Raw genomic sequence first — 12,740 nt, 5'->3', positions numbered from 1 at the left:
CAGTCCCGTTTTTCTGGCACTGTCCCGCTGCTCCGCCCGTGGCCCGGAGTGTCCCGCGGGTGGTCAGGAGGTTGGGGACCCCGACCGCTGCAGCTCTGCTTTGCACGGTGGTGCCGGAGAAGCTGAATTCAATGCAGTGAGACAACTGGGTGCATGCCCCCAAATAACATCATCTATGGGGCATGACTTATGGTTATTAGGCCACGTCCCCTTTCGGCCGCGCGCACGGTATTAACGGGCGCTGTCCTGTTCCTACACAGGGCATGACTCCTCCAGGAGCCGACCCTGCTTGGTACCATTTCAAAATGATGGTATGGCTCATCAAAATTCTGCTGATGCCCCTACCCAGTGTAATTCAGTTATCTGTGATAGGTGATTTCTGCGGAAGCTCTGTTTCACTAGCCAGGAGAAGTGTTTAGAATTACTGCCCTCAATCCGATGATATTGATGACCATTGTACAGAACCTCTAATTGTTTCCTTCTAAAGACACTAGTGACGTGCGGTGAGGTCAATGGCTGGGGAGGCACGCAAAACTCTGGTGCATGACAGGGAATGTGATAGGGGAGGGTTATTTAAGTTACCAGGCTATTCATCATCAGGGGTCCAACAGGACCCCCTGATATGCAGCAAACTCCGAAAACTGAAAGTTTTCGGAGTTTGCTTGCGAGAACAAGCGCCATCTTCAGACGGTGCTTGTTCTCGGATCCCTGCTCCTTCCTATGGGAAGGAGTTCCGGGGATGCAAAGAGGGATCCCTCCACCACCTCCTCACTACCTCCCCGGCGGCTTTGCGCATGTGTGACCCAAGGTCACACATGCATAGATGGGATGACTGGGAGCAGGTAAGTAACGCAGCTACAGAAGAAGCTGCGAGATTAACCACGGGGACAACTGCTTTTCGGATTAGTTGTCCCCTCACCGGAGCAATGATGAATTGCTCCAATGTCACGTTTCCCTCGCTGCGAGTTGGATACTTAAGTATCCCTCGCAGCAAGTTCAATACTTCATCATCGGAAACCATACGGCCTTCAATGATGAATAGGCCCCTCATTTCCTGGCTCATTTCATATATATTGTATGGGTATAATCAGTGCTTTTATCTATGAAAAAAGGTACCAGTGCAATGGAGAAAGGTGTCTTTAGTATGAGAAAGATGCCGGTGCTGTAAGAAAGATGCCGGTACTATGAGAAAGATGCCGGTACTATGGAGAAAGATGCCGGTACTATGAGAAAGATGCCGGTACTATGAGAAAGATGCCGGTACTATGGAGAAAGATGCCGGTACTATGAGAAAGATGCCGGTACTATGGAGAAAGATGCCGGTACTATGCAAAAAGGTGCCAGTACTATGGAAAAAAGATGCCGATACTATGAGAAAGGTGCCGGTACTATGAGAAAGATGCCCGTACTATGACATAGATGCCGGTACTATGGAGAAAGATGCCGGTACTATGAGAAAGATGCCGGTACTATGAGAAAGATGCCGGTAATATGAGAAAGATGCCGGTAATATGAGAAAGATGCCGGTACTATGAGAAAGATGCCGGTACTATGACATAGATGCCGGTACTATGAGAAAGATGCCGGTACTATGGACAAAGATGCCGGTACTATGGAGAAAGATGCCGGTACTATGAGAAAGATGCCGGTACTATGAGAAAGATGCCAGTAATATGAGAAAGATGCCGGTACTATGAGAAAGGTGCCGGTACTATGAGAAAGGTGCCGGTACTATGGAGAAAGGTGCCGGTACTATGAGATAGATGCCGGTACTATGAGAAAGATGCCGGTACTATGAGAAAGATGCCGGTACTATGAGAAAGATGCCGGTACTATGAGAAAGATGCCGGTACTATGAGAAAGGTGTCGGTACTATGAGAAAGATGCCGGTACTATGGAGAAAGATGCTGGTACTATGTAGAAAGATGCTGGTACTATGAGAAAGGTGTCGGTACTATGAGAAAGGTGCCGGTAATATGAGAAAGGTGCCGGTAATATGAGAAAGGTGCCGGTACTATGGAGAAAGATGCCGGTACTATGAGAAAGATGCCGATACTATGGACAAAGATGCCGGTACTATGAGAAAGATGCCGGTACTATGGAGAAAGATGCCGGTACTATGAGAAAGATGCCGGTACTATGGAGAAAGATGCCGGTACTATGGAGATAGATGCCGGTACTATGGAGATAGATGCCGGTACTATGAGATAGATGCCGGTACTATGAGATAGATGCCGGTACTATGAGAAAGATGCTGGTACTATGGACAAAGATGCATTATGAGAAAGATGCTGGTACCATGAGAACGATGCCGGTATTATGGAGAAAGATGCCGGTACTATGGAGAAAGGTGCCGGTACTATGAGAAAGATGCCGGTACTATGAAGAAAGATGCCGGTACTATGAAGAAAGAAGGCGCTACTATGAGAAAGGTGCCGATGCTATGGAGAAAGATCCTGGGACTATGAGAAAGATACCGGTACTATGGAGAAAGATGCCGGTACTATGGAAAAAAGATGCCGATACTATGAGAAAGGTGCCTATGCTATGGAGAAAGGTGCTGGTACTATGAGAAAGGTGTCGGTACTATGGAGAAAGATGCCGGTACTATGGAGAAAGATGCTGGTACTATGTAGAAAGATGCTGGTACTATGAGAAAGGTGTCTATGCTATGGAGAAAGGTGTTGGTACTATGAGAAAGGTGTCGGTACTATGGAGAAAGATGCCGGTACTATGGAGAAAGATGCCAGTACTATGAAGAAAGATGCCGGTACTATGGAGAAAGATGCCGGTACTATGGAGAAAGATGCCAGTACTATGAAGAAAGATGCTGGTACTATGGAGAAAGATGCCAGTACTATGGAGAAAGATGCCAGTACTATGGAGAAAGATGCCAGTACTATGGAAAAAAGATGCCGATACTATGAGAAAAGTGCCGATACTATGAGAAAGGTGCTGGTACTATGAGAAAGGTGCCGGTACTATGAGAAAGATGCTGGTACTATGAGAAAGATGCCGGTACTATGAAGAAAGGTGCCAGTACTATGAGAAAAATGCCGGTACTATGAAGAAAGGTGCCAGTACTATGAGAAAGATGCTTGTACTATGGAGAAAGATGCCGGTACTATGGAGAAAGGTGCCGATGCTATGGAGAAAGATGCCGATGCTATGGAGAAAGATGCCGATGCTATGAGAAAGGTGCCGGTACTATGAGAAGGTGCCGATGCTATGAGAAAGATGTCGGTACTATGAGAAGGTGCCGGTACTATGAGAAAGGTGCCGGTACTATGAGAAGGTGCCGGTGCTATGAGAAAGGTGCCGGTACTATGAGAAAGTTGCCAGTACTATGAGAAAGGTGCCGGTACTATGAGAAAGGTGCCGTACTATAAGAAAGGTGCCGGTACTATGAGAAGGTGCTGATGCTATGAGAAAGATGCCGATACTATGAGAAAGGTGCCGGTACTATGAGAAGGTGCCGATGCTATGAGAAAGATGCCGGGGCTATGGAGAAAGGTGCTGATACTATGGAGAAAGGTGCCGGTACTATGGAGAAAGGTGCCAGTAATATGAGAGAAGTGCCGGGTACTATGAGAAAGGTGCCGATACTATGGCGAAAGATGCCAGCACTAATGAAAGAGATCCTCATCTGGGTAGGAAGTGGGGGAGATTATCAGGGGGTCATGCAAGGTATTCAGAAGTGCATGTTATACAGTTCGTTATTTATGCAAGTTCACTTCTACTGTCCTGGTAATTACACGATTATCCTGCTACTGACACTTCTATCCATGGCTGTGAGCTGATTCAGAGTCTTATGCTATTGCATTTGCAGCTGCATTCTCGCTTGCAATATGTGAAAATATGCTAATACCAGCCCACAGACTGCCCGTCTGAAATAGTGTGCGCGGACCACCAGGGGTTGATAACACATCACCACCGATGCAACATGGCCTCTGTGGTTCTGCGATTGGGAATGCAGCCAGGAGTGCAAACACACCCCTGGAACTACCATAACATGTCCGCGGTACGGCCTCTTTTTGTGAACACTTTCAGCCACCTCCCCGACACCCAGGAACGCCCATGGATCGCAGAGGTCTACTCAGGACCTAGTAATCACAGAGATATTGTGAATGCCATCTCAAGCTACAGCTCGCGTGTGCGCAGTGAGACTTTCATTCGCGTTTGGAGCGTGCGCAGTAGCAAAAAAAAAAATCTCAACTGCGTAAACAACTACAAATTAGGTCCCATGTCATATATATAGCGTCAGTTTACTGGGAGTTTTTATGACTCTTTATACAGGATTAAAGGATTTACTGTAGATCCATTGTGAAGGGAACAGGGGACTCCCTACAGTTCCCTTTCTTACCAAAGGACAGCATCTATTTTATTACTGAGAACAAGTGAGACTGTCTGCCAGACACAATGGGGATTATTCAGAACTTGTTAATATTAGACATTTTGTTCCATTTATCCCTCTGACCAGTTGTTGATGAAGAGGATCCAGGAAACGGTCTTGGAAATATATTATAGGAGGCCACGTTCTCACCTGTCCTCCATGATGGGAACCAAGCGAACATTGCCCTGGTAGCTGGGGACAGAATGTCTGACACGCTCTCTCCAGTTGTGCATTGGGAAACAAAATGGGTGACATACAACGTACTTACCGTCTGCTGGCGTAAAATAATATCACAAAAATGGGACATCTCCCAGGCTCTCGAGTGAGTCCGTCAGTTTCATCTGGTTGGTAAAAATTTATATTTATTTTATGATATTTTATCGCCACCTGTCGATGTAGGGTTTTCACCTTAAAGGATCCTGGAGGCCCTGGAGAGGACAACATGTTACATATCGGGGGCTTAGCACTACTCATCCTGTCTGGTGCTATCACATCATGCATAGAGAACATGTATCCAGCGCTCCTGCTCTAAAGTGCAGTCTATAAACTCACTGTTCATGTACAAAAAATAAATGATGAATCAGTTCGTACTGCAGAAAGTTCCAAGAATAGTCCTCATGGTGGTAAGTAGTCTCCTCCAATGTAAGGTGTCCCTCATATTTCCAGGGTATACTTCACCACTTATAAATAAATTAGTGTCACAGCACCTCCAAATGAGGCAGAATAGGGAACATACCATAGCATAATACCATCACATGTATTTGTGGATCACATAAGGGCATACAAATGAATAAATAGACACATGATTAAAAATTAATTAGAACCATTGGTAAAGTGGCCGCGTATCGTAAGAGACCTTTTGAAAAAGGAACAATGACTCGCATAAGGGTTGGTCCCGCTATCCCTGGAGCAATATCGCCTTCCTTCTGGTAATATCCCAGCATCCAGAATACACCCACGCATTTCACCTCTTCAAAGTCTTTATCAAACTGTGTTATACAGTTGGATCACTTTACCTTCTAGCCTCTTCCTTATGACTCATGGGGCCTGATTCAGACCCGCTCGCAAGCGCTATACACTCGCAGGCGGGTCGATGGTGGAGCATTGCGCACGCACAGCGTGCGCAAGCCCCGGAGCGAGAGAGAAATTCTCTTACTCCGGGGCTCGTTACAAACAGGGCGGCTGTCAATGTTGATCGACAGCTCGCCCCATTTTGTAGGTGGGGTGGGGGGGGTGGCTGGACAAACGGAGGCATTCCTGAAGGAACGCCTGCAGTTTGTGGGCGGCCCTACACTCCTGATGTCAGTAGTGAGCTTCTGGCTCTATTAGAGCTGGAAGCTCACTGGGGCTTGCGGCAGATGAGACCCTACCACAAGGGTCTCGTCACAAGCACGATGGTCGCGATGGTCACCCACAGCTTAGCGAGTTTTATAACACCAAGCGGCCACCCTGATTCAGAGCGAGCGCTCACTTTTTGCGAGCGGTTCTGATTCAGGTCCATGGTGAGCAGGGCTACACAATCACATTGCTCCCTTATCTGCATAGCTCTACATATATTATGCAAATAGGCTTATCACATGAATCTATTGCACTTATTCATAAATTCTCTTTTTCAAATATTATAATGGAGAAATATTAACATATACTGTATATAACATCTTGTCCCAGCGATATAGCTTCCGGTATTTGTGTTCTATCTAGGACACATTCCACTAACAGTTGTCTCCCTAACTGGGAAAGAAACTCAGTAACTCCTGCCAATGGAGCTGCAAATCAGCATTTTGGAAGGTGAAATTGCTTCTGGGTGTTATGGCTATGGGTAATAGTCCCAAAACCAGGTTGTCTTTCCTACCTACCTGTCTGGCTGTTTGTCAGGTGCTGGTGGCCAGGAGGCGTGAGACTTGTGCAACTATGCAGGATTTGTAGTGCAGTGCTTGGGTTCCTCATGGCATTTTTACCACCAGATCAGCAACATGGATGGAGCTAGGGATGTCCATTGGTGGTGTAACCATTGATGGTTACAAACTATCCAATAGATGACCATCATTCACCAACTGATGATCATTCCTGTCTTTCGAACTACTGGCCGGTGGCCATCAGGCGCAGCTGAGCCAGTATTCTCTTGCGAGATTCCCTGGTGAAGACCACCGGCGAGGTAAGACTCCGCTCCCCTGCTCTAGGTCTTCGCCAACACCTTGGTGCTAGTTTTAGTTGCCCCCATTGTATTCTCTCTTCATTCTTCCCCATGGTCCCAGCTGAGAGTATTCTAATTTATGCAAAGAGACTATGGCCCTCATTCAGAGGTGGTCGCAAGAAGCGACCGCTCGCTCTGAATGAGGACGGCCGCTTCCCTTTTGAAGTGCGGCCTCCTGATGGCTAGCTAAGCTATGGGTTACCACCCACAGCTTTAGCGGCTGACCAGGGTGATGGTTGCGATGGTCAAGTCCATCGCGACCATCGGGGCTTGCGACGAGACCCTACGGTTGGGTCTCGGCAACCGCAAGCCCCAGGGAGCTTCCTGCTCTGATCGGGCAAGAAACTCCCCACTGACATCACTGGTGATGTCAGTGCGGCCGCCCACAAAACGGCAGGCGTTCCGTTAGGAATGCCTCCGTTTGTGTAGCCACCACCCGCCCCACCTACAAAACGGGGCGAGCTGTTGATCAACATCGACAGCAACCCCTTTTGTAGTGAGCTCCGGAGCGAGAGATTTTCTCTCTTGCTCCGGGGCTTGCGCATGCGCAGTGTCGCCACTGCGCGTGCGCAGGGTCTAAACATCAACCCGGTTGCGAGCGCTCAGCGCTTGCGACCGGGTCTGAATGAGACCCTATATCTAGCCATCCAGCTTCTCACACTCCTCCAGCCCAAACCCACACGACCCAAGCACAGGGTTGAAGACACAACATCAAATCCTGACACGGGTAGCGGGACCAACCCTTACGCGCGTCATTGTGCCTTTCTCAAACTCTTACGGCCACTTTACCAATGGTTTTACTTCATTTTTAATTATGTGTCTATTTATTCATTTGTATGCTCTTGCTTGATCCACAATAAATGTGATGGTATTATGCTATGGTATGTTCCCTTTTCTGACTCATTTGGAGGTGCTGTGACACTTATTTATTTATAAGTGGTGAAGTATACCCTGAAAATATGAGGGACACCTTGCATTGGAGGAGACTACTTTCCACCATAAGGACTATTCTTGGAACTTTGGGACTGATTCAGGCCCGTCCGCCAGGCTGCGTTCGCACGTAGCCTGCCGATGTTTGCGATCTGCGCATGCGTACAAGACGCAGTGCACGTGCGTGAACCAGTCGCTGCGATCGGGAAGCGTTTACAGCCAATAGACAGATGCACCACAAGCATGAGTGACAGGACGTGCCGTTTGTGGGTGGTGGTCGATGGAAACAGCGGTGTGGTGGTGCGAACGCAGGCATGTCTGTGCGTTGGGCCGCCGTTTCGGTGGCGTGCACAATTAAGACAATTAAGACGCATCGTCAGCCTACACGTCACATGGCTGAATTAAACACAGCAGCACTCGCAGGGCTTGCGGTAGGGTATGGTCAGCCACAAGTGCTGCGTATGGGTCCGATGTTACCGATTGTTTCATACACTTCCTGGAGATGATGTGTGTTACTAAGGAAAAGTGGGCGTCTTGTGTCAGGCTGGTGGGCGTCTAATTTCATACCGCGATCGCCAAATCATACTGGGCGTGCTAATGTCTTGCTAGCGATCGCGGCATTTGCATACTTTGACTGGCAACGGCTGCGTGCGAACACAGCCTTGCAACCGGGTCTGAATCAGGCAGAGGTTACAGACATTGTGAAGCAGGGGGCGGGGCCAAAATGACGCAATTCAGCGTAGATCGCATCATCGGCCTCCCCCACTGCGGGGGTTCCCTTAAAACCATGGGGGAGGGCGGTGGGCGGAGGGGTTCGTCAGCACCCGATTTTCGGGAGGCTCCCGACCGAATCAGGAGGGTAGGCAGGTATGGATTACTTTCTGGTTCCAGTTGCTGCTACAGTGCCAGTTCTCCTGCTAGCACTCTGTTACACTTAGTGCCTGGGTTTCCAGCAGGGATCCTGCAGATATCCAAAGCACCTGTATTTACTGTGCTGCCATAAGAACTCTGGCCCTGATTCAGAGCCGGACGCTCCGACAGAGCACTCGCTCTGAATCAGGGCGTTTTTTTTAAAATTTTGGGGTGGCCTCCTACTGTAAGGGTGTGTGATCAGCTGAAAGAGGTGCGGAAAGAAATATGAATAACTGCCCTGGTCACATCATCTGGGTGAGTTGTCTTTCCTTCTGGCACAGTACAAGAACTCTGGGGATCATTTAAGCCAGTGAGACCTCTCTCCAACCCTTTTCCATCCACTTTAAATACATGGGCAAGCTTTGGGCACTACTGCTGGGGACCCACAGCTTGCTCTTCACAGTGTGAACTGAGATCTACCTCCCTACTGTCCTTGCAATGAGGACAAAAGCTGCATACACACACAACGATTTTTTTAATGAACGATTTGAGTAAACGATTTTTTCCCTTGAAAAAATTTACTAAAATCGTTTACTAAAGTTGTTCATTTACTAAATGTCATGAACGATTTTTATGAACTACAAACGATTTTTGCATATTCCCTTAATGAAAATCGTTGAGTTGACAAGTCTGACTGAACGACAAACTACAAACGACAAACTACAAACGTGAACGCGCATGAACGATAATCGTTCATCGTTTGACTCAGAAAGTGAACGATTTTTGCCATCAATTATCGTTAAACGATATCGTTTAACGATAATCATTAAAAAAATCGTTGTGTGTGTATGCAGCTAAAGTATTGACCAGGTGGTGCAGTAACCCAAAGTTTGGGTTGGCACAACAGAATCAAGACAATTGGCAGACTGTCCCGCTCTCTCCTACCTGTTCCTGCAGATGTCACTGCCTGCTGTTGCTCATCTGGATCCTGGAATGTTGAGACCCTATTTGATAAAAGGGAAATGTACTTATTGAAAGGCTAGCAATCAGTGAACCCTATTAAATTAAATAGCCCCCATGATTAAATAAATTGCTCCCCATCACCCAATAAATAAATTATTTTTCATAATCTTCTGATCGCAATCCCAGCCACATTATATAAAGGGCCTCCTCCTGCACCCTCCCATCAATTCTCTCAGTCTGCTGATTCTTCCCCCTTCCCATCCAGACCATGTTCCCTTCACTGGCAGCAGCAATGAGATGTGTGAAATTTAAATATGCCAATGCCTGTAAACCTACTGTAAAACCCCACCCCTCCAAGCCCACCATTACTTCCTCATCTGTATGTCTCTTTTAAGCCACCCGTAATATCCCTAAACCTCACAGCCCAGTATAATGTCCATGCCCTGAGACCACATCATAATATCACTAAAGGACGGTACACACTAGACGATGTCTAGTATCTACCTAGCTCGTAAGCAACAGCACCCTGTGTGGTGCTGGCATTGGCAAGTGCATACTCAGCTAACGCAAGTCGCTTACGATGTTGTCTGACGGACCTGCATGCAGACCTGCGGGCAATGCCGCTGATGACGCGCGGGAGCGTGCATCGTCAGTGACATTGAGGGTACACACTACACGATGTGCCTGATATCTCATCCGATCCGGTGTGTACCCCGCATAACTACCTAAAAGATACTATTTAAAAATACAGCATGTCAGGCCGCAAATAATTATCTTTTCATATTTAGAGACTCACTTTGTTTTACTCTTGTCTTCCCTCCATCCTCCATGGTTCTCACTGCATTATTTGTCACTTCCTATGCTGTAAATACTGTCCTTTGATATACAGGGTTTTCCTAAACTGAGGCAGCTGTCTCAGCCAGTTCCTGATAGATATAATAATTTTACATTATTTGTCTTCCATAATGTTTAATACTCCTATGTACTGACTGTAAATATTTCTGTTTTATGTTAAGCTTCATTGATGTCCATTGTAACACTATCTTGGTAATCTCCATTGTTTTTCCCTATTGTCTGTTTTTTTTACATTATTTTTCTCAGAACTTCATACCTGCATTCCCTTGCTTCATGATTACACTCTAATTTTGAGTTTCCCAAGCTCCGCCATTAAGCTGTCCACACATCTAAAGATTATCTGTCCAATCAGCCAACTAGTTGATTGGTTGGAATGAGAATCTGGTAACGTATGGGAGTAAATGATGATCAGCAATTTGCTCCTAAATGCCAGAAAACAGATGAAAATGGTCGGTCAGAGAAGTTTGTTAAATGTTTGATCTAAACAATTTGTTCAAACAACAGTTTTTGTCCATTTTTCGGCGTTTGGGAGCAAATTGCTGATTGTCATTTACTTTCATACCTTACCAGATTTTCATTCAAACCAATCAACAAGTTGGCTGGTTTGAAGTAAGTTGGTCTAGTGTGTGGCCAGCTTTATAGTCCAGGTTTTAAGGATATCCATGATTGAGAACAGGTGACTTTAATTAGTACCTTAGTCAATTTGATTTAACCATCTGGACTCAAGCATGGATATTCTTAATATTCTTTCCCCCTTCCCATCCAGACCATGTTCCCTTCACTGGCAGCAACAATGAGATGTGTGAAATTTAAATATGCCAATGCCTGTAAACCTACTGTAAAACCCCACCCCTCCAAGCCCACCATTACTTCCTCATCTGTACGTCGCTTTTAAGCCACCTGTAATATCTGTAATGGACTGTAATGATGGAGTTTGGGAAACTCTACTGTAATCTATTCCCTCCCCTGTGCACTTTAGCTAAGTGTTCCCTGCCCTCCTACATCATATCTGCCCCACACTATCTCTTCTGTACAGTGGGCCTGATTCAGAGCCAGACGCTATTTGAGAGCGCTCGCTCTGAATCAGGGCGTCCCTTTTTTTTTTTTTTACAGACGGCCTCCTGGCCGCTTGCATAGCTTTGGGTGACCACCCACAGCTTATGCAAGCGGCCAGGTGATGGTCGCGATGGTCAAGACCATCGCAACCATCGGGCTTGCGACGAGACCCTTGTGGTAGGGTCTCGTGGCCGCAAGCCCCAGTGGACTTCTGCTCTAATATAGCAGGTAGTCCACCTACTGACATCACGAGTGATGTTAGTAGGGCCGCTCACAAACGGCAGTCGTTCCTTCGGGAACGCCTCCATTTGTGTAGCCACCCCCCCACCCCACCTACAAAACGGGGCGAGCTGTCGATCAACATCGACAGCCGCCCCTTTTGTAGTGAGTCCCGGAGCGAGAGAACTTCTCTCTCGCTCCGGGGCTCGCGCACGCCGCAGTCGGCTTCGGCGTGCGCATGTGCAGTGGGGGACCATCGACCCACTTGCGAGCGCTATGCGCTCGCGAGCGGGTCTGAATCAGGCCCAGTGCCCCTTCCCTCATGTGTCCATTCTTTGCCTCTCCTGCCCTCGTCTTCTATATGTATACCCTTACCTGTCACACCTTTGTTTTAAGTCTCAAATGCCTCTTATCCTCCCCAAGCCTCGTTTTACAGTAACCCCTTGCCAAATGTGGTACTGATTTAAAACATTTATTCCAGCCAGGGCGGTATCTATAATGGGTGTAGGGTGTGTGGTGCATATGGGCCCCTGGGTCCAGGAGGGCCTACACCGCTCACCCTGCACCAATTTTTCAATATTTACCTCTCCAGAGTCCCACATTGGCAGTAGCAGCGTTGTACAAATCACTGTGAAAATGACACAGCAGCCATTTCCCTGGCATTTTGCACACGCGTAGTAGGGAAATAGCTGCAGTGTCATTTCCCCGGTGACCTGCGCACACGCGTAGTAGGGAAATAGCTGCAGTGCCATTTCCCCGGTGACCTGCACACGCGTAGTAGGGAAATAGCTGCAGTGCCATTTCCCCGGTGACCTGCACACGCGTAGTAGGGAAATAGCTGCAGTGTCATTTCCCCGGTGACCTGCACACGCGTAGTAGGGAAATAGCTGCAGTGTCATTTCCCCGGTGACCTGCACACGCGTTGTAGACTCTGGCTCAGTGTGCTGCCAGCCGCCGGGTAGAGAGGAGGGGGCCCCCGGACAGAGAATGCACATGGGCCCCCTCCTCTTAAGACGCCCCTGGCTCCAGCATATTGCTACCCATAACATACAGTGGTCACCAAAGCAGGTAGATTCAGAATTCAAGAGCCTGCATTTAAAAAAAAAATATATATATATATATAACAACAACAATAATCTGTTCTCTTATGTTACCTGCCTCCCCTTCATCTACCCCCTCCCTAACTAATACCTGGGTCTATGTCTCCTGATTCCCTCCCCCAAAATTTCCTTTGTAGTCTGTTTAGTTTAATCTATTCCATGTATTATGTTTCTATCT

The sequence above is a fragment of the Taudactylus pleione genome, unplaced genomic scaffold (assembly GCF_031769625.1).
Source record: "Taudactylus pleione unplaced genomic scaffold, aTauple2 ptg000949l, whole genome shotgun sequence".
In the NCBI taxonomy this organism is placed as follows: domain Eukaryota; kingdom Metazoa; phylum Chordata; class Amphibia; order Anura; family Myobatrachidae; genus Taudactylus; species Taudactylus pleione.
Note: the sequence above shows the minus strand (reverse complement) of the source record.